We start from the raw sequence: 21,305 nt of genomic DNA on the forward strand, positions 1-21,305 counted from the left end.
GGGCGCAATCTCTGGACGTTTCCAATTTCACTGCCGGGCACTGGGAGAGAGTCATACAGAATGTTGCTCCGTTACCTAGCAAAGCTTTAGTAGAGCGCGAATGTCTGTGTGGCAGCGAATGCAATTCCAAGGGACAGTGAAAACCAGCTACAGCTTTCAGTGCTGGCAGCTTTCCTGTGGGCGCAATCTCTGGACGTTTCCAATTTCACTGCGGGGCACTGGGAGAGAGTCATACAGCGTGTTGCCCCATTACCTAGCAAAGCTTTAGTAGAGCGCCAATGTCTGTGTGGCAGCGAATGCAGTTCCAAGGGACAGTGAAAACCAGCTACAGCTTTCAGTGCTGGCAGCTTTCCTGTGGGCGCAATCTCTGGATGTTTCCAATTTCACTGCCGGGCTCTGCCAGAGAGAGATACAGAGCGTTGCCCCATTACCTAGCAAAGCTTTTGTAGAGCGCGAATGTCTGTGTGGCAGCGAATGCAGTTCCAAGGGACAGTGAAAACCAGCTACAGCTTTCAGTGCAGGCAGATTTCCCGTGGGCGCAAGCTCTGGACGTTTCCAATTTCACTGCGGGGCAACGGGAGAGATTCATACAGAATGTTGCCCCATTACCTAGCAAAGCTTTTGTAGAGCGCGAATGCCTGTGTGGCAGCGAATGCAGTTCCAAGGGACAGTGAAAACCAGCTACAGCTTTCAGTGCTGGCAGCTTTCCTGTGGGCGCAATCTCTGGACGTTTCCAATTTCACTGCGGGGCACTGGGAGAGAGTCATACAGCGTGTTGCCCCATTACCTAGCAAAGCTTTAGCAGAGCGCGAATGTCTGTGTGGCAGCGAATGCAGTTCCAAGGGACAGTGAAAACCAGCTACAGCTTTCAGTGCTGGCAGCTTTCCTGTGGGCGCAATGTCTGGACGTTTCCAATTTCACTGCCGGGCACTGGGAGAGAGTCAAACAGAGTGTTGCCCCATTACCTAGCAATGCTTTTGTAGAGCGCGAATGTCTGAGTGGCAGCGAATGCAGTTCCAAGGGACAGTGAAAACCAACTACAGCTTTCAGTGCTGGCAGCTTTCCTGTGGGCGCAAGCTCTGGTCGTTTCCAATCTGGCAGCCGGGCTCTGTCACAGAGAGATACAGCGTGTTGCCCCATTACCTAGCAAAGCTTTAGTAGAGCGCGAATATCTGTGTGGCAGCGAATGCAGTTCCAAGAGACAGTGAAAACCAGCCACAGCTTTCAGTGCTGGCTGCTTTCCTGTGGGCGCAATCTCTGGACGTTTCCAATTTGGCAGCCGGGCTCTGCCAGAGAGAGATACAGAGTGTTGCCCGATTATGAAGCAAAGCTTTAACACAGCGCGAATGTCTGTGTGGCAGCGAATGCAGTTCCAAGGGACAGTGAAAACCAGCTACAGCTTTCAGTGCTGGCAGCTTTCCTGTGGGCGCAAGCTCTGGACGTTTCCAATTTCACTGCCTGGCACTGGGAGAGAGTCATACAGATTGTTGCCCCATTACCAAGCATAGCTTTTGTAGAGCGCGAATATCTGTGTGGCAGCGAATGCAGTTCCAAGGGACAGTGAAAACCAGCTACAGCTTTCAGTGCTGGCAGCTTTCCTGTGGGCGCAAGCTCTGGACGTTTCCAATTTCACTGCCGGGCACTGGGAGAGATTCATACAGAATGTTGCCCCTTTACCAAGCAATGCTTTAGCAGAGCGCGAATGTCTGTGTGGCAGCGAATGCAGTTGCAAGGGACAGCGATAACCAGCCACAGCTTTCAGTGCTGGCTGCTTTCCTGTGGGCGCAATCTCGGGACGTTTCCAATTTCACTGCCGGGCACTGGGAGAGAGTCATACAGAGTGTTGCTGCGTTACCTAGCAAAGCTTTAGTAGAGCGCGAATGTCTGTGTGGCAGCTAATGCAGTTCCAAGGCACAGTGAAAACCAGCTACAGCTTTCAGTGCTGGCAGCTTTCCCGTGGGTGCAATCTCTGGACGTTTCCAATTTCACTGCCGGGCTCTGCCAGAGAGAGATACAGAGTGTTGCCCCATTACCTAGTAAAGCTTTTGTAGAGCGCGAATGTCTGTGTGGCAGCGAATGCAGTTCCAAGGGACAGTGAAAACCAGCTACAGCTTTCAGTGCTGGCAGCTTTCCTGTGGGCGTAATCTCTGGACATTTCCAATTTCACTGCCTGGCACTGGGAGAGAGTCAAACAGAGTGTTGCCCCATTACCTAGCAAAGCATTAGTAGAAGACCAATGTCTGTGTGGCAGCGAATGCAGTTCCAAGGGACAGTGAAAACCAGCTACAGCTTTCAGTGCTGGCAGCTTTCCTGTGGGCGCAATCTCTGTATGTTTCCAATTTCACTGCCGGGCTCTGCCAGAGAGAGATACAGAGTGTTGCCCCATTACCTAGCAAAGCTTTTGTAGAGCGCGAATGTCTGTGTGGCAGCGAATGCAGTTCCAAGGGACAGTGAAAATCAGCTACAGCTTTCAGTGCAGGCAGCTTTCCCGTGGGCGCAAGCTCTGGACGTTTCAAATTTCACTGCGGGGCAACGGGAGAGAGTCATACAGCGTGTTGCCCCATTACCTAGCAAAGCTTTTGTAGAGCGCGAATGTCTGTGTGGCAGCGAATGCAGTTCCAAGGGAGAGTGAAAACCAGCTACAGCTTTCAGTGCTGCCAGCTTTCCTGTGGGCGCAATCTCTGGACGTTTCCAATTTGGCAGCCGGGCTCTGCCAGAGACAGATACAGAGTGTTGCCCGATTACGAAGCAAAGCTTTAGCACCGCGTGAACGTCTGTGTGGCAGCGAATGTAGTTCCAAGGGAAAGTGAAAACCAGCTATAGCATTCAGTGCTGGCACCTTTCCTGTGGGCGCAATCTCTGGACGTTTCCAATTTCACTGCCGGGCACTGGGAGAGAGTCATACAGAATGTTGCTCCGTTACCTAGCAAAGCTTTAGTAGAGCGCGAATGTCTGTGTGGCAGCGAATGCAATTCCAAGGGACAGTGAAAACCAGCTACAGCTTTCAGTGCTGGCAGCTTTCCTGTGGGCGCAATCTCTGGACGTTTCCAATTTCACTGCCGGGCACTGGGAGAGATTCATACAGAATGTTGCCCCATTACCTAGCAAAGCTTTAGTAGAGCGCGAATGTCTGTGTGGCAGCGAATGCAGTTCCAAGGCACAGTGCAAACCAGCCACAGCTTTCAGTGCTGGCTGCTTTCCTGTGGGCGCAATCTCTGGACGTTTCCAATTTGGCAGCCGGGCTCTGCTAGAGAGAGATACAGAGTGTTGCCCCATTACCTAGCAATGCTTTTGTAGAGCGCGAATGTCTGTGTGGCAGCGAATGCAGTTCCAAGGGACAGTGAAAACCAGCTACAGCTTTCAGTGCTGGCAGCTTTCCTGTGGGTGCAATCTCTGGACGTTTCCAATTTCACTGCCGGGCTCTGTCAGAGAGAGATACAGCGTGTTGCCCCATTACCTAGCAAAGCTTTAGTAGAGCGCGAATGTCTGTGTGGCACTGAATGCAGTTCCAAGGGACAGTGAAAACCAGCTACAGCTTTCAGTGCTGGCAGCTTTCCTGTGGGCGCAATCTCTGGACGTTTCCAATTTCACTGCCGGGCACTGGGAGAGAGTCATACAGATTGTTGCTGCGTTACCTAGCAAAGCTTTAGTAGAGCGCGAATGTCTGTGTGGCAGCTAATGCAGTTCCAAGGCACACTGAAAACCAGCTACAGCTTTCAGTGCTGGCAGCTTTCCTGTGGGTGCAATCTCTGGACGTTTCCAATTTCACTGCCGGGCTCTGCCAGAGAGAGATACAGAGTGTTGCCCCGTTACCTAGTAAAGCTTTTGTAGAGCGCGAATGTCTGTGTGGCAGCGAATGCAGTTCCAAGGGACAGTGAAAACCAGCTACAGCTTTCAGTGCTGGCAGCTTTCCTGTGGGCGCAATCTCTGGACATTTCCAATTTCACTGCCCGGCACTGGGAGAGAGTCAAACAGAGTGTTGCCCCATTACCTAGCAAAGCTTTTGTAGAGCGCGAATGCCTGTGTGGCAGCGAATGCAGTTCCAAGGGAGATTGAAAACCAGCTACAGCTTTCAGTGCTGGCAGCTTTCCTGTGGGCGCAATCTCTGGACGTTTCCAATTTCACTGCGGGGCACTGGGAGAGAGTCATACAGCGTGTTGCCCCATTACCTAGCAAAGCTTTAGCAGAGCGCGAATGTCTGTGTGGCAGCAAATGCAGTTCCAAGGGAGAGTGAAAACCAGCTACAGCTTTCAGTGCTGGCAGCTTTCCTGTGGGCGCAATCTCTGGACGTTTCCAATTTCACTGCCGGGCACTGGGAGAGAGTCAAACAGAGTGTTGCCCCATTACCTAGCAAAGGTTTTGTAGAGCGCGAATGTCTGTGTGGCAGCGAATGCAGTTCCAAGGGACAGTGAAAACCAGCTACAGCTTTCAGTGCTGGCAGCTTTCCTGTGGGCGCAAGCTCTGGACGTTTCCAATCTGGCAGCCGGGCTCTGCCAGAGAGAGATACAGAGTGTTGCCCCATTACCTAGCAATGCTTTTGTAGAGCGCGAATGTCTGTGTGGCAGCGAATGCAGTTCCAAGGGAGAGTGAAAACCAGCTACAGCTTTCAGTGCTGGCAGCTTTCCTGTGGGCGCAAGCTCTGGACGTTTCCAATCTGGCAGCCGGGCTCTGTCAGAGAGAGATACAGAGTGTTGCCCCATTACCTAGCAATGCTTTTGTAGAGCGCGAATATCTGTGTGTCAGCGAATGCAGTTCCAAGAGACAGTGAAAACCAGCCACAGCTTTCAGTGCTGGCTGCTTTCCTGTGGGCGCAATCTCTGGACGTTTCCAATTTGGCAGCCGGGCTCTGCCAGAGAGAGGTACAGAGTGTTGCCCCATTACGAAGCAATGCTTTAGCACCGCGTGAACGTCTGTGTGGCAGCGAATGCAGTTCCAAGGGACAGTGAAAACCAGCTACAGCTTTCAGTGCTGGCAGCTTTCCTGTGGGCGCAATCTCTGGACGTTTCCAATTTCACTGCCTGGCACTGGGAGAGAGTCATACAGATTGTTGCCCCATTACCTAGCAAAGCTTTTGTAGAGCGCGAATATCTGTGTGGCAGCGAATGCAGTTCCAAGGGAGAGTGAAAACCAGCTACAGCTTTCAGTGCTGGCAGCTTTCCTTTGGGCGCAATCTCTGGATGTTTCCAATTTCACTGCCGGGCTCTGCCAGAGAGAGATACAGAGTGTTGCCCCATTACCTAGCAAAGCTTTTGCAGAGCGCGAATGTCTGTGTGGCAGCGAATGCATTTCCAAGGGACAGTGAAAACCAGCCACAGCTTTCAGTGCTGGCTGCTTTCCTGTGCGCGCAATCTCTGGACGTTTCCAATTTGGCAGCCGGGCTCTGCCAGAGAGAGATACAGAGTGTTGCCCGATTACGAAGCAAAGCTTTAACACCGCGCGAACGTCTGTCTGGCAGCGAATGCAGTTCCAAGGGACAGTGAAAACCAGCTATAGCATTCAGTGCTGGCAGCTTTCCTGTGGGCGCAATCTCTGGACGTTTCCAATTTCACTGCCGGGCACTGGGAGAGAGTCATACAGAGTTTTGCTGCGTTACCTAGTAAAGCTTTTGTAGAGCGCGAATGTCTGTGTGGCAGCGAATGCAGTTCCAAGGGAGAGTGAAAACCAGCTACAGCTTTCAGTGCTGGCAGCTTTCCTGTGGGCGCAATCTCTGGACGTTTCCAATTTCACTGCGGGGCACTGGGAGAGAATCATACAGCGTGTTGCCCCATTACCTAGCACAGGTTTAGCAGAGCGCGAATGTCTGTGTGGCAGGGAATGCAGTTCCGAAGGGACAGTGAAAACCAGCTACAGCTTTCAGTGCTGGCAGCTTTCCTGTGGGCGCAATCTCTGGACGTTTCCAATTTCACTGCGGGGCACTGGGAGAGAGTCATACAGCGTGTTGCCCCATTACCTAGCAAAGCTTTAGCAGAGCGCGAATGTCTGTGTGGCAGCGAATGCAGTTCCAAGGGAGAGTGAAAACCAGCTACAGCTTTCAGTGCTGGCAGCTTTCCTGTGGGCGCAAGCTCTGGACGTTTCCATTTTCACTGCCGGGCTCTGCCAGAGAGAGATACAGAGTGTTGCCCCATTACCTAGCAATGCTTTTGTAGAGCGCGAATGTCTGTGTGGCAGCGAATGCAGTTCCAAGGGACAGTGAAAACCAGCTACAGCTTTCAGTGCTGGCAGCTTTCCTGTGGGTGCAATCTCTGGACGTTTCCAATTTCACTGCCGGGCTCTGCCAGAGAGAGATACAGAGTGTTGCCGCATTACCTAGTAAAGCTTTTGTAGAGCGCGAATGTCTGTGTGGCAGCGAATGCAGTTCCAAGGGAGAGTGAAAACCAGCTACAGCTTTCAGTGCTGGCAGCTTTCCTGTGGGCGCAATCTCTGGACGTTTCCAATTTCACTGCGGGGCACTGGGAGAGAATCATACAGCGTGTTGCCCCATTACCTAGCACAGGTTTAGCAGAGCGCGAATGTCTGTGTGGCAGCGAATGCAGTTCCGAAGGGACAGTGAAAACCAGCTACAGCTTTCAGTGCTGGCAGCTTTCCTGTGGGCGCAATCTCTGGACGTTTCCAATTTCACTGCGGGGCACTGGGAGAGAGTCATACAGCGTGTTGCCCCATTACCTAGCAAAGCTTTAGGAGAGCGCGAATGTCTGTGTGGCAGCGAATGCAGTTCCAAGGGAGAGTGAAAACCAGCTACAGCTTTCAGTGCTGGCAGCTTTCCTGTGGGCGCAATCTCTGGACGTTTCCAATTTCACTGCCTGGCACTGGGAGAGAGTCATACAGATTGTTGCCCCATTACCAAGCAAAGCTTTTGTAGAGCGCAAATATCTGTGTGGCAGCGAATGCAGTTCCAAGGGAGAGTGAAAACCAGCTACAGCTTTCAGTGCTGGCAGCTTTCCTGTGGGCGCAAGCTCTGGACGTTTCCAATTTCACTGCGGGGCACTGGGAGAGAGTCATACAGCGTGTTGCCCCATTACGTAGCAAAGCATTAGTAGAGGACCAATGTCTGTGTGGCAGCGAATGCAGTTCCAAGGGACAGTGAAAATCAGCTACAGCTTTCAGTGCAGGCAGCTTTCCCGTGGGCGCAAGCTCTGGACGTTTCCAATTTCACTGCGGGGCAACGGGAGAGAGTCATACAGCGTGTTGCCCCATTACCTAGCAAAGCTTTTGTAGAGCGCGAATGTCTGTGTGGCAGCAAATGTAGTTCCAAGGGACAGTGAAAACCAGCTATAGCATTCAGTGCTGGCAGCTTTCCTGTGGGCGCAATCTCTGGACGTTTCCAATTTCACTGCCGGGCACTGGGAGAGAGTCATACAGAATGTTGCTCCGTTACCTAGCAAAGCTTTAGTAGAGCGCGAATGTCTGTGTGGCAGCGAATGCAATTCCAAGGGACAGTGAAAACCAGCTACAGCTTTCAGTGCTGGCAGCTTTCCTGTGGGCGCAATCTCTGGATGTTTCCAATTTCACTGCCGGGCTCTGCCAGAGAGAGATACAGAGTGTTGCCCCATTACCTAGTAAAGCTTTTGTAGAGCGCGAATGTCTGTGTGGCAGCGAATGCAGTTCCAAGGGACAGTGAAAACCAGCTACAGCTTTCAGTGCTGGAACCTTTCCTGTGGGCGCAAGCTCTGAACGTTTCCATTTTCACTGCCGGGCTCTGCCATAGAGAGATACAGAGTGTTGCCCCATTACCTAGCAATGCTTTTGTAGAGCGCGAATATCTGTGTGGCAGCGAATGCAGTTCCAAGAGACAGTGAAAACCAGCCACAGCTTTCAGTGCTGGCTGCTTTCCTGTGGGCGCAATCTCTGGACGTTTCCAATTTGGCAGCCGGGCTCTGCCAGACAGAGATACAGAGTGTTGCCCGATTATGAAGCAAAGCTTTAAACAGCGCGAATGTCTGTGTGGCAGCGAATGCAGTTCCAAGGGACAGTGAAAACCAGCTACAGCTTTCAGTGCTGGCAGCTTTCCTGTGGGCGAAAGCTCTGGACGTTTCCAATTTGGCAGCCGGACTCTGTCAGATGGAGATACAGAGTGTTGCCCGATTACGAAGCAAAGCTTTAGCACCGCGTGAACGTGTGTGTGGCAGCGAATGTAGTTCCAAGGGACAGTGAAAACCAGCTATAGCATTCAGTGCTGGCAGCTTTCCTGTGGGCGCAATCTCTGGACGTTTCCAATTTCACTGCCGGGCACTGGGAGAGAGTCATACAGAATGTTGCTCCGTTACCTAGCAAAGCTTTAGTAGAGCGCGAATGTCTGTGTGGCAGCGAATGCAGTTCCAAGGGACAGTGAAAACCAGCTACAGCTTTCAGTGCTGGCAGCTTTCCTGTGGGCGCAATCTCTGGACGTTTCCAATTTCACTGCCGGGCACTAGGAGAGATTCATACAGAATGTTGCCCCTTTACCAAGCAATGCTTTAGCAGAGCGCGAATGTCTGTGTGGCAGCGAATGCAGTTGCAAGGGACAGCGAAAACCAGCCACAGCTTTCAGTGCTGGCTGCTTTCCTGTGGGCGCAATCTCTGGACGTTTCCAATTTGGCAGCCGGGCTCTGCCACAGAGAGATACAGAGTGTTGCCCGATTACGAAGCAAAGCTTTAGAACCGCGCGAACGTCTGTCTGGCAGCGAATGCAGTTCCAAGGGACAGTGAAAACCAGCTATAGCATTCAGTGCTGGCAGCTTTCCTGTGGGCGCAATCTCTGGACGTTTGCAATTTCACTGCCGGGCACTGGGAGAGAGTCATACAGAGTGTTGCTGCGTTACCTAGCAAAGCTTTAGTAGAGCGCGAATGTCTGTGTGGCAGCTAATGCAGTTCCAAGGCACAGTGAAAACCAGCTACAGCTTTCAGTGCTGGCAGCTTTCCTGTGGGTGCTATCTCTGGACGTTTCCAATTTCACTGCCGGGCTCTGCCAGAGAGAGATACAGAGTGTTGCCCCATTACCTAGTAAAGCTTTTGTAGAGCGCGAATGTCTGTGTGGCAGCGAATGCAGTTCCAAGGGACAGTGAAAACCAGCTGCAGCTTTCAGTGCTGGCAGCTTTCCTGTGGGCGCAATCTCTGGACATTTCCAATTTCACTGCCTGGCACTGGGAGAGAGTCAAACAGAGTGTTGCCCCATTACCTAGCAAAGCTTTTGTAGAGCGCGAATGCCTGTGTGGCAGCGAATGCAGTTCCAAGGGAGATTGAAAACCAGCTACAGCTTTCAGTGCTGGCAGCTTTCCTGTGGGCGCAATCTCTGGACGTTTCCAATTTCACTGCGGGGCACTGGGAGAGAGTCATACAGCGTGTTGCCCCATTACCTAGCAAAGCTTTAGCAGACCGCGAATGTCTGTGTGGCAGCGAATGCAGTTCCAAGGGAGAGTGAAAACCAGCTACAGCTTTCAGTGCTGGCAGCTTTCCTGTGGGCGCAATCTCTGGACGTTTCCAATTTCACTGCCGGGCACTGGGAGAGAGTCAAACAGAGTGTTGCCCCATTACCTAGCAAAGCTTTTGTAGAGCGCGAATGTCTGTGTGGCAGCGAATGCAGTTCCAAGGGACAGTGAAAACCAGCTACAGCTTTCAGTGCTGGCAGCTTTCCTGTAGGCGCAAGCTCTGGACGTTTTCAATTTGGCAGCCGGGCTCTGCCAGAGACAGATACAGAGTGTTGCCCCCTTACCTAGCAATGCTTTTGTAGAGCGCGAAAGTCTGTGTGGCAGCGAATGCAGTTCCAAGGGACAGTGAAAACCAGCTACAGCTTTCAGTGCTGGCAGCTTTCCTGTGGGCGCAATCTCTGGACGTTTCCAATTTCACTGCCGGGCTCTGTCAGAGAGAGATACAGATTGTTGCCCCAGTACCTAGCAAAGCTTTTGTAGAGCGAGAATGTCTGTGTGGCAGCGAGTGCAGTTCCAAGGGACAGTGAAAACCAGCTACAGCTTTCAGTGCTGGCAGCTTTCCTGTGGGCGCAAGCTCTGGTCGTTTCCAATCTGGCAGCCGGGCTCTGTCACAGAGAGATACAGCGTGTTGCCCCATTACCTAGCAAAGCTTTAGTAGAGCGCGAATATCTGTGTGGCAGCGAATGCAGTTCCAAGAGACAGTGAAAACCAGCCACAGCTTTCAGTGCTGGCTGCTTTCCTGTGGGCGCAATCTCTGGACGTTTCCAATTTGGCAGCCGGGCTCTGCCAGAGAGAGATACAGAGTGTTGCCCGATTATGAAGCAAAGCTTTAACACAGCGCGAATGTCTGTGTGGCAGCGAATGCAGTTCCAAGGGACAGTGAAAACCAGCTACAGCTTTCAGTGCTGGCAGCTTTCCTGTGGGCGCAATCTCTGGACGTTTGCAATTTCACTGCCTGGCACTGGGAGAGAGTCATACAGCGTGTTGCCCCATTACCTAGCAAAGCTTTAGTAGAGCGCCAATGTCTGTGTGGCAGCGAATGCAGTTCCAAGGGACAGTGAAAACCAGCTACAGCTTTCAGTGCTGGCAGCTTTCCTGTGGGCGCAATCTCTGGATGTTTCCAATTTCACTGCCGGGCTCTGTCAGAGAGAGATACAGATTGTTGCCCCAGTACCTAGCAAAGCTTTTGTAGAGCGCGAATGTCTGTGTGGCAGCGAATGCAGTTCCAAGGGACAGTGAAAACCAGCTACAGCTTTCAGTGCTGGCAGCTTTCCTGTGGGCGCAAGCTCTGGACGTTTTCAATTTGGCAGCCGGGCTCTGCCAGAGAGAGATACAGAGTGTTGCCCCCTTACCTAGCAATGCTTTTGTAGAGCGCGAAAGTCTGTGTGGCAGCGAATGCAGTTCCAAGGGACAGTGAAAACCAGCTACAGCATTCAGTGCTGGCAGCTTTCCTGTGGGCGCAATCTCTGGACGTTTCCAATTTCACTGCCTGGCACTGGGAGAGAGTCATACAGATTGTTGCCCCATTACCAAGCAAAGCTTTTGTAGAGCGCGAATATCTGTGTGGCAGCGAATGCAGTTCCAAGGGAGAGTGAAAACCAGCTACACCTTTCAGTGCTGGCAGCTTTCCTGTGATCGCAAGCTCTGGACGTTTCCAATTTCACTGCGGGGCACTGGGAGAGAGTCATACAGCGTGTTGCCCCATTACGTAGCAAAGCTTTAGAACCGCGCGAACGTCTGTCTGGCAGCGAATGCAGTTCCAAGGGACAGTGAAAACCAGCTATAGCATTCAGTGCTGGCAGCTTTCCTGTGGGCGCAATCTCTGGACGTTTGCAATTTCACTGCCGGGCACTGGGAGAGAGTCATACAGAGTGTTGCTGCGTTACCTAGCAAAGCTTTAGTAGAGCGCGAATGTCTGTGTGGCAGCTAATGCAGTTCCAAGGCACAGTGAAAACCAGCTACAGCTTTCAGTGCTGGCAGCTTTCCTGTGGGTGCAATCTCTGGACGTTTCCAATTTCACTGCCGGGCTCTGCCAGAGAGAGATACAGAGTGTTGCCCCATTACCTAGTAAAGCTTTTGTAGAGCGCGAATGTCTGTGTGGCAGCGAATGCAGTTCCAAGGGACAGTGAAAACCAGCTGCAGCTTTCAGTGCTGGCAGCTTTCCTGTGGGCGCAATCTCTGGACATTTCCAATTTCACTGCCTGGCACTGGGAGAGAGTCAAACAGAGTGTTGCCCCATTACCTAGCAAAGCTTTTGTAGAGCGCGAATGCCTGTGTGGCAGCGAATGCAGTTCCAAGGGAGATTGAAAACCAGCTACAGCTTTCAGTGCTGGCAGCTTTCCTGTGGGCGCAATCTCTGGACGTTTCCAATTTCACTGCGGGGCACTGGGAGAGAGTCATACAGCGTGTTGCCCCATTACCTAGCAAAGCTTTAGCAGACCGCGAATGTCTGTGTGGCAGCGAATGCAGTTCCAAGGGAGAGTGAAAACCAGCTACAGCTTTCAGTGCTGGCAGCTTTCCTGTGGGCGCAATCTCTGGACGTTTCCAATTTCACTGCCGGGCACTGGGAGAGAGTCAAACAGAGTGTTGCCCCATTACCTAGCAAAGCTTTTGTAGAGCGCGAATGTCTGTGTGGCAGCGAATGCAGTTCCAAGGGACAGTGAAAACCAGCTACAGCTTTCAGTGCTGGCAGCTTTCCTGTGGGCGCAAGCTCTGGACGTTTTCAATTTGGCAGCCGGGCTCTGCCAGAGACAGATACAGAGTGTTGCCCCCTTACCTAGCAATGCTTTTGTAGAGCGCGAAAGTCTGTGTGGCAGCGAATGCAGTTCCAAGGGACAGTGAAAACCAGCTACAGCTTTCAGTGCTGGCAGCTTTCCTGTGGGCGCAATCTCTGGACGTTTCCAATTTCACTGCCGGGCTCTGTCAGAGAGAGATACAGATTGTTGCCCCAGTACCTAGCAAAGCTTTTGTAGAGCGAGAATGTCTGTGTGGCAGCGAGTGCAGTTCCAAGGCACAGTGAAAACCAGCTACAGCTTTCAGTGCTGGCAGCTTTCCTGTGGGCGCAAGCTCTGGTCGTTTCCACTCTGGCAGCCGGGCTCTGTCACAGAGAGATACAGCGTGTTGCCCCATTACCTAGCAAAGCTTTAGTAGAGCGCGAATATCTGTGTGGCAGCGAATGCAGTTCCAAGAGACAGTGAAAACCAGCTACAGCTTTCAGTGCTGGCAGCTTTCCTGTGGGCGCAATCTCTGGATGTTTCCAATTTCACTGCCGGGCTCTGCCAGAGAGAGATACAGAGCGTTGCCCCATTACCTAGCAAAGCTTTTGTAGAGCGCGAATGTCTGTGTGGCAGCGAATGCAGTTCCAAGGGACAGTGAAAACCAGCTACAGCTTTCAGTGCAGGCAGATTTCCCGTGGGCGCAAGCTCTGGACGTTTCCAATTTCACTGCGGGGCAACGGGAGAGATTCATACAGCGTGTTGCCCCATTACCTAGCAAAGCTTTTGTAGAGCGCGAATATCTGTGTGGCAGCGAATGCAGTTCCAAGGGACAGTGAAAACCAGCTACAGCTTTCAGTGCTGGCAGCTTTCCTGTGGGCGCAATCTCTGGACGTTTCCAATTTCACTGCGGGGCACTGGGAGAGATTCATACAGAATGTTGCCCCTTTACCAAGCAATGCTTTAGCAAAGCGCGAATGTCTGTGTGGCAGCGAATGCAGTTGCAAGGGACAGCGAAAACCAGCCACAGCTTTCAGTGCTGGCTGCTTTCCTGTGGGCGCAATCTCTGGACGTTTCCAATTTGGCAGCCGGGCTCTGCCACAGAGAGATACAGAGTGTTGCCCGATTACGAAGCAAAGCTTTAGAACCGCGCGAACGTCTGTGTGGCAGCGAATGCAGTTCCAAGGGACAGTGAAAACCAGCTATAGCATTCAGTGCTGGCAGCTTTCCTGTGGGCGCAATCTCTGGACGTTTCCAATTTCACTGCGGGGCACTGGGAGAGAGTCATACAGCGTGTTGCCCCATTACCTAGCAAAGCTTTAGCAGAGCGCGAATGTCTGTGTGGCAGCGAATGCAGTTCCAAGGGAGAGTGAAAACCAGCTACAGGTTTCAGTGCTGGCAGCTTTCCTGTGGGCGCAATCTCTGGACGTTTCCAATTTCACTGCCGGGCTCTGTCAGAGAGAGATACAGATTGTTGCCCCAGTACCTAGCAAAGCTTTTGTAGAGCGAGAATGTCTGTGTGGCAGCGAGTGCAGTTCCAAGGGACAGTGAAAACCAGCTACAGCTTTCAGTGCTGGCAGCTTTCCTGTGGGCGCAAGCTCTGGTCGTTTCCAATCTGGCAGCCGGGCTCTGTCACAGAGAGATACAGCGTGTTGCCCCATTACCTAGCAAAGCTTTAGTAGAGCGCGAATATCTGTGTGGCAGCGAATGCAGTTCCAAGAGACAGTGAAAACCAGCCACAGCTTTCAGTGCTGGCTGCTTTCCTGTGGGCGCAATCTCTGGACGTTTCCAATTTGGCAGCCGGGCTCTGCCAGAGAGAGATACACAGTGTTGCCCGATTATGAAGCAAAGCTTTAACACAGCGCGAATGTCTGTGTGGCAGCGAATGCAGTTCCAAGGGACAGTGAAAACCAGCTACAGCTTTCAGTGCTGGCAGCTTTCCTGTGGGCGCAATCTCTGGACGTTTGCAATTTCACTGCCTGGCACTGGGAGAGAGTCATACAGCGTGTTGCCCCATTACCTAGCAAAGCTTTAGTAGAGCGCCAATGTCTGTGTGGCAGCGAATGCAGTTCCAAGGGACAGTGAAAACCAGCTACAGCTTTCAGTGCTGGCAGCTTTCCTGTGGGCGCAATCTCTGGATGTTTCCAATTTCACTGCCGGGCTCTGCCAGAGAGAGATACAGAGCGTTGCCCCATTACCTAGCAAAGCTTTTGTAGAGCGCGAATGTCTGTGTGGCAGCGAATGCAGTTCCAAGGGACAGTGAAAACCAGCTACAGCTTTCAGTGCAGGCAGATTTCCCGTGGGCGCAAGCTCTGGACGTTTCCAATTTCACTGCGGGGCAACGGGAGAGATTCATACAGCGTGTTGCCCCATTACCTAGCAAAGCTTTTGTAGAGCGCGAATATCTGTGTGGCAGCGAATGCAGTTCCAAGGGACAGTGAAAACCAGCTACAGCTTTCAGTGCTGGCAGCTTTCCTGTGGGCGCAATCTCTGGACGTTTCCAATTTCACTGCCGGGCACTGGGAGAGATTCATACAGAATGTTGCCCCTTTACCAAGCAATGCTTTAGCAGAGCGCGAATGTCTGTGTGGCAGCGAATGCAGTTGCAAGGGACAGCGAAAACCAGCCACAGCTTTCAGTGCTGCAGCTTTCCTGTGGGCGCAATCTCTGGACGTTTCCAATTTGGCAGCCGGGCTCTGCCACAGAGAGATACAGAGTGTTGCCCGATTACGAAGCAAAGCTTTAGAACCGCGCGAACGTCTGTGTGGCAGCGAATGCAGTTCCAAGGGACAGTGAAAACCAGCTATAGCATTCAGTGCTGGCAGCTTTCCTGTGGGCGCAATCTCTGGACGTTTCCAATTTCACTGCGGGGCACTGGGAGAGAGTCATACAGCGTGTTGCCCCATTACCTAGCAAAGCTTTAGCAGAGCGCGAATGTCTGTGTGGCAGCGAATGCAGTTCCAAGGGAGAGTGAAAACCAGCTACAGGTTTCAGTGCTGGCAGCTTTCCTGTGGGCGCAATCTCTGGACGTTTCCAATTTCACTGCCGGGCTCTGTCAGAGAGAGATACAGAGTGTTGCCCCATTACCTAGCAAAGCTTTTGTAGAGCGAGAATGTCTGTGTGGCAGCGAATGCAGTTCCAAGAGACCGTGAAAACCAGCTACAGCTTTCAGTGCTGGCAGCTTTCCTGTGGGCGCAAGCTCTGGTCGTTTCCAATCTGGCAGCCGGGCTCTGTCACAGAGAGATACAGCATGTTGCCCCATTACCTAGCAAAGCTTTATTAGAGCGCGAATATCTGTGTGGCAGCGAATGCAGTTCCAAGAGACAGTGAAAACCAGCCACAGCTTTCAGTGCTGGCTGCTTTCCTGTGGGCGCAATCTCTAGACGTTTCCAATTTCACTGTTGGGCACTGGGAGAGAGTCAAACAGAGTGTTGTCCCATTACCTAGGAAAGCTTTTGTAGAGCGCGAATGTCTGTGTGGCAGCAAATGCAGTTCCAAGGGTGAGTGAAAACCAGCTACAGCTTTCAGTGCTGGCAGCTTTCCTGTGGGCGCAATCTCTGGACGTTTCCAATTTGGCAGCCGGGGTCTGTCAGAGAGAGATACAGAGTGTTGCCCCATTACCTAGCAAAGCTTTAGTAGAGCGCGAATGTCTGTGTGGCAGCGAATGCAGTTCCAAGGGACAGTGAAAACCAGCTACAGCTTTCAGTGCTGGCAGCTTTCCTGTGGGCGCAAGCTCTGGACGTTTCCAATCTGGCAGCCGGGCTCTGTCAGAGAGAGATACAGAGTGTTGCCCCATTACCTAGCAAAGCTTTTGTAGAGCGAGAATGCCTGTGTGGCAGCGAATGCAGTTCCAAGGGACAGTGAAAACCAGCTACAGCTTTCAGTGCTGGCAGCTTTCCTGTGCGCGCAATCTCTGGACGTTTCCAATTTCACTGCCGGGCACTGGGAGAGATTCATACAGCGTGTTGACCCATTACCTAGCAAAGCTTTAGTAGAGCGCGAATGTCTGTGTGGCAGCGAATGCAGTTCCAAGGGAGAGTGAAAACCAGCTACAGCTTTCAGTGCTGGCAGCTTTCCTGTGGGCGCAAGCTCTGGACGTTTCCAATCTGGCAGCCGGGCTCTGTCAGAGAGAGATACAGAGTGTTGCCCCATTACCTAGCAAAGCTTTTGTAGAGCGAGAATGTCTGTGTGGCAGCGAATGCAGTTCCAAGGGACAGTGCAAACCAGCTACAGCTTTCAGTGCTGGCAGCTTTCCTGTGGGCGCAAGCTCTGGACGTTTCCAATTTGGCAGCCGGGCTCTGCCAGAGAGAGATACAGAGTGTTGCCCGATTACGAAGCAAAGCTTTAGCACCGCGTGAACGTCTGTGTGGCAGCGAATGTAGTTCCAAGGGACAGTGAAAACCAGCTACAGCTTTCAGTGCTGGCAGCTTTCCTGTGGGCGCAATCTCTGGACGTTTCCAATTTCACTGCCGGGTACTGGGAGAGAGTCATACAGAATGTTGCTCCGTTACCTAGCAAAGCTTTTGTAGAGCGCGAATGTCTGTGTGGCAGCGAATGCAGTTCCAAGGGACAGTGAAAACCAGCTACAGCTTTCAGTGCTGGCAGCTTTCCTGTGGGCGCAATCTCAGGACGTTTCCAATTTCACTGCGGAGCACTGGGTGACAGTCATACAGAGTGTTGCCTCATTACCTAGCAAAGCTTTTGTAGAGCGCGAATGTCTGTGTGGCAGCAAATGTAGTTCCAAGGGACAGTGAAAACCAGCTACAGCTTCAGTGCTTGCAACTTTCCTCTGGCCGCTATCGCTGGACGTTTCCAATTTGGCATCCGGGCTCTGCCAGAGAGAGATACAGAGTCTTGCCCCATTACGAAGCAATGCTTTAGCAGAGCGCGAATGTCTGTGTGGCAGCGAATGCAGTTCCAAGGGACAGTGAAAACCAGCTACAGCTTTCAGTGCTGGCAGCTTTCCTGTGGGAGCAATCTCTGGACGTTTCCAATTTGACTGCCGGGCTCTGGGAGAGAGTCATACAGACTGTTGCCCCATCACCAAGCAAAGCTTTAGCAGAGCGCGAATGTCTGTGTGGCAGCGAATGCAGTTCCAAGGGACACTGAAAACCAGCTACAGCTTTCAGTGCTGGCAGCTTTCCTGTGGCCGCTATGGCTGTACGTTTCCAATTTCGCAGCCGGGCTCTGCCAGAGAGAGATACAGACTGTTGCCCCATTACCAAGCAATGCTTTAGCAGAGCGCGAATGTCTGTGTGGCAGCGAATGCATTTCCAAGGGACAGTGAAAACCAGCTACAGCTTTCAGTGCTGGCAGCTTTCCTGTGGCCGCTATCGCTGGACGTTTCCAATTTGGCATCCGGGCTCTGCCAGAGAGAGATACAGAGTGTTGCCCCATTACGAAGCAATGCTTTAGCAGAGCGCGAATGTCTGTTTGGCATCGAATGCAGTTCCAAGGGACAGTGAAAACCAGCTACAGCTTTCAGTGCTGGCAGCTTTCCTGTGGGCACAGTCTCTGGACGTTTCCAATTTCACTGCCGGGCTCTGGGAGAGAGTCATACAGAGTCTTGCCCCATTACCTAGCAAAGCTTTAGCAGAGCGCGAATGTCTGTGTGGCAGCGAATGCAGTTCCAAGGGACAGTGAAAACCAGCTACAGCTTTCAGTGCTGGCAGCTTTCCTGTGGCCGCTATCGCTGGACGTTTCCAATTTGGCATCCGGGTTCTGCCAGAGAGAGATACAGAGTGTTGCCGCATTACGAAGCAATGCTTTAGCAGAGCGCGAATGTCTGTTTGGCATCGAATGCAGTTCCAAGGGACAGTGAAAACCAGCTACAGCTTCAGTGCTTGCAACTTTCCTCTGGCCGCTATCGCTGGACGTTTCCAATTTGGCATCCGGGCTCTGCCAGAGAGAGATACAGAGTGTTTCCCCATTACCAAGAAAAGCTTTAGCAGAGCGCGAATGTCTGAGTGGCAGCGAATGCAGTTCCAAGGGACAGTGAAAACCAGCTACAGCTTTCAGTGCTGGCAGCTTTCCTGTGGCCGCTATCGCTGGACGTTTCCAATTTTGCATCCGGGTTCTGCCAGAGAGAGATACAGAGTGTTGCTCTATTACGAAGCAAAGGTTTAGCAGAGCGCGAATGTCTGTGTGGCAGCGAATGCAGTTCCAAGGGACAGTGAAAACCAGCTACAGCTTTCGGTGCTGGCAGCTTTCCTGTGGGCGCAATCTCTGGACGTTTCCATTTTGGCAGCCGGGCTCTGCCAGAGAGAGATACAGAGTGTTGCCCCATTACCAAGAAAAGCTTTAGCAGAGCGCGAATGTCTGTGAGGCAGCGAATGCAGTTCCAAGGGACAGTGAAAACCAGCTACAGCTTTCAGTGCTGGCAGCCTTCCTGTGGCCGCTATGGCTGGACGTTTGCAATTTAGCAGCCGAGCTCTGCCAGAGAGAGATACAGAGTGTTGCCCCATTACGAAGCAATGCTTTAGCAGAGCGCGAATGTCTGTGTGGCAGCGAATGCAGTTCCAAGGGACAGTGAAAACCAGCTACAGCTTTCAGTGCTGGCAGCTTTCCTGTGGGTGCAATCTCTGGACGTTTCCAATTTTGCATCCGGGTTCTGCCAGAGAGAGATATAGAGTGTTGCCCCATTACCAAGCAATGCTTCAGCAGAGCGCGAATGTCTGTGTGGCAGCGAATGCAGTTCCAAGGGACAGTGAAAACCAGCTACAGCTTTCAGTGCTGGCAGCTTTCCTGTGGGCGCAATCTCTGGACGTTTCCAATTTGGCAGCCGGGCTCTGCCAGAGAGAGATACAGAGTGTTGCCCCATTACCAAAAAAAGCTTTAGCAGAGCGCGAATGTCTGTGTGGCAGCGAATGCAGTTCCAAGGGACAGTGAACACCAGCTACAGCTTTCAGTGCTGGCAGCTTTCCTGTGGGCACAGTCTCTGGACGTATCCACTTTCACTGCCAGGCTCTGGGACAGAGTCGTACAGAGTGTTGCCCCATTACCTAGCAAAGCTTTAGCAGAGCGCGAATGTCTGTGTGGCAGCGAATGCAGTTCCAAGGGACAGTGAAAACCAGCTACAGCTTTCAGTGCTGGCAGCTTTCCTGTGGGCGCAATCTCTGGACGTATCCAATTTCACTGCCGGGCTCTGGGAGAGAGTCATACAGAGTGTTGCCCCATTACCTAGCAAAGCTTTTGTAGAGCGCGAATGTCTGTGTGGCAGCGAATGCAGTTCCAAGGGACAGTGAAAACCAGCTACAGCTTTCAGTGCTGGCAGCTTTCCTGTGGGCGCAATCTCTGGACGTTTCCAATTTCACTGCCGGGCTCTGGGAGAGAGTCATACAGAGTCTTGCCCCATTACCTAGCAAAGCTTTTGTAGAGCGCGAATGTCTGTGTGGCAGCGAATGCAGTTCCAAGGGACAGTGAAAACCAGCTACAACTTTCAGTGCTGGCAGCTTTCCTGTGGGCGCAATCTCTGGACGTTTCCAATTTCACTGCCGGGCTCTGGGAGAGAGTCATACAGAGTCTTGCCCCATTACCTAGCACAGCTTTTGTAGAGCGCGAATGTCGGTGTGGCAGCGAATGCAGTTCCAAGGGACAGTGAAAACCAGCTACAGCTTTCAGTGCTGGCAGCTTTCCTGTGGGCGCAAGCTCTGGACATTTCCAATTTGGCAGCCGGGCTCTGCCACAGAGAGATATAGAGTGTTGCCCCATTACCTAGCAATGCTTCAGCAGAGCACGAATGTCTGTGTGGCAGCGAATGCAGTTCCAAGGGAAAGTGAAAACCAGCTACAGCTTTCAGTGCTGGCAGCTTTCCTCTGGGCGCAATCTCTGGACGTTTCCAATTTCACTGCCGGGCTCTGCCAGAGAGAGATACAGAGTGTTGCCCCATTACCAAGAAAAGCTTTAGCAGAGCGCGAATATCTGTGTGGCAGCGAATGCAGTTCCAAGGGACAGTGAAAACCAGCTACAGCTTTCAGTGCTGGCAGCTTTCCTGTGGGCGCAATCTCTGGACGTATCCAATTTCACTGCCGGGCTCTGGGAGAGAGTCATACAGAGTGTTGCCCCATTACCTAGCAAAGCTTTAGTAGAGCGCGAATGTCTGTGTGGCAGCGAATGCAGTTCCAAGAGACAGTGAAAACCAGCTACAGCTTTCAGTGCTGGCAGCTTTCCTGTGGGCGCAATCTCTGGACGTTTCCAATTTCAATGCCGGCCTCTGGGAGAGAGAGATACAGAGTGTTGCCCCATTACCTAGCAAAGCTTTTGTAGAGCGCGAATGTCTGTGTGGCAGCGAATGCAGTTCCAAGGGACAGTGAAAAGCAGCTACAGCTTTCAGTGCTGGCAGCTTTCCTGTGGGCGCAAGCTCTGGACGTTTCCAATTTGGCAGCCGGGCTCTGCCACAGAGAGATATAGAGTGTTGCCCCATTACCTAGCAATGCTTCAGCAGAGCGCGAATGTCTGTGTGGCAGCGAATGCAGTTCCAAGGGAAAGTGAAAACCAGCTACAGCTTTCAGTGCTGGCAGCTTTCCTCTGGGCGCAATCTCTGGACGTTTCCAATTTCACTGCCGGGCTCTGCCAAAGAGAGATACAGAGTGTTGCCCCATTACCAAGAAAAGCTTTAGCAGAGCGCGAATGTCTGTGTGGCAGCGAATGCAGTTCCAAGGGACAGTGAAAACCAGCTACAGCTTTCAGTGCTGGCAGCTTTCCTGTGGGCGCAATCTCTGGACGTTTCCAATTTCACTGCCGGGCTCTGGGAGAGAGTCATACAGAGTGTTGCCCCATTACCTAGCAAAGCTTTAGTAGAGCGCGAATGTCTGTGTGGCAGCGAATGCAGTTCCAAGGGACAGTGAAAACCAGCTACAGCTTTCAGTGCTGGCAGCTTTCCTGTGGCCGCCATCGCTGGACGTTTCCAATTTCACTGCCGGTCTCTGGGAGAGAGTCATACAGAGTCTTGCCCCATTACCTAGCAATGCTTCAGCAGAGTGCGAATGTCTGTGTGGCAGCGAATGCAGTTCCAAGGGAAAGTGAAAACCAGCTACAGCTTTCAGTGCTGGCAGCTTTCCTCTGGGCGCAATCTCTGGACGTTTCCAATTTCACTGCCGGGCTCTGCCAGAGAGAGATACAGAGTGTTGCCCCATTACCAAGAAAAGCTTTAGCAGAGCGCGAATGTCTGTGTGGCAGCGAATGCAGT

This window comes from Mycteria americana, chromosome 2 (assembly GCF_035582795.1).
Source record: "Mycteria americana isolate JAX WOST 10 ecotype Jacksonville Zoo and Gardens chromosome 2, USCA_MyAme_1.0, whole genome shotgun sequence".
Classification (NCBI taxonomy): Eukaryota; Metazoa; Chordata; class Aves; order Ciconiiformes; family Ciconiidae; genus Mycteria; species Mycteria americana.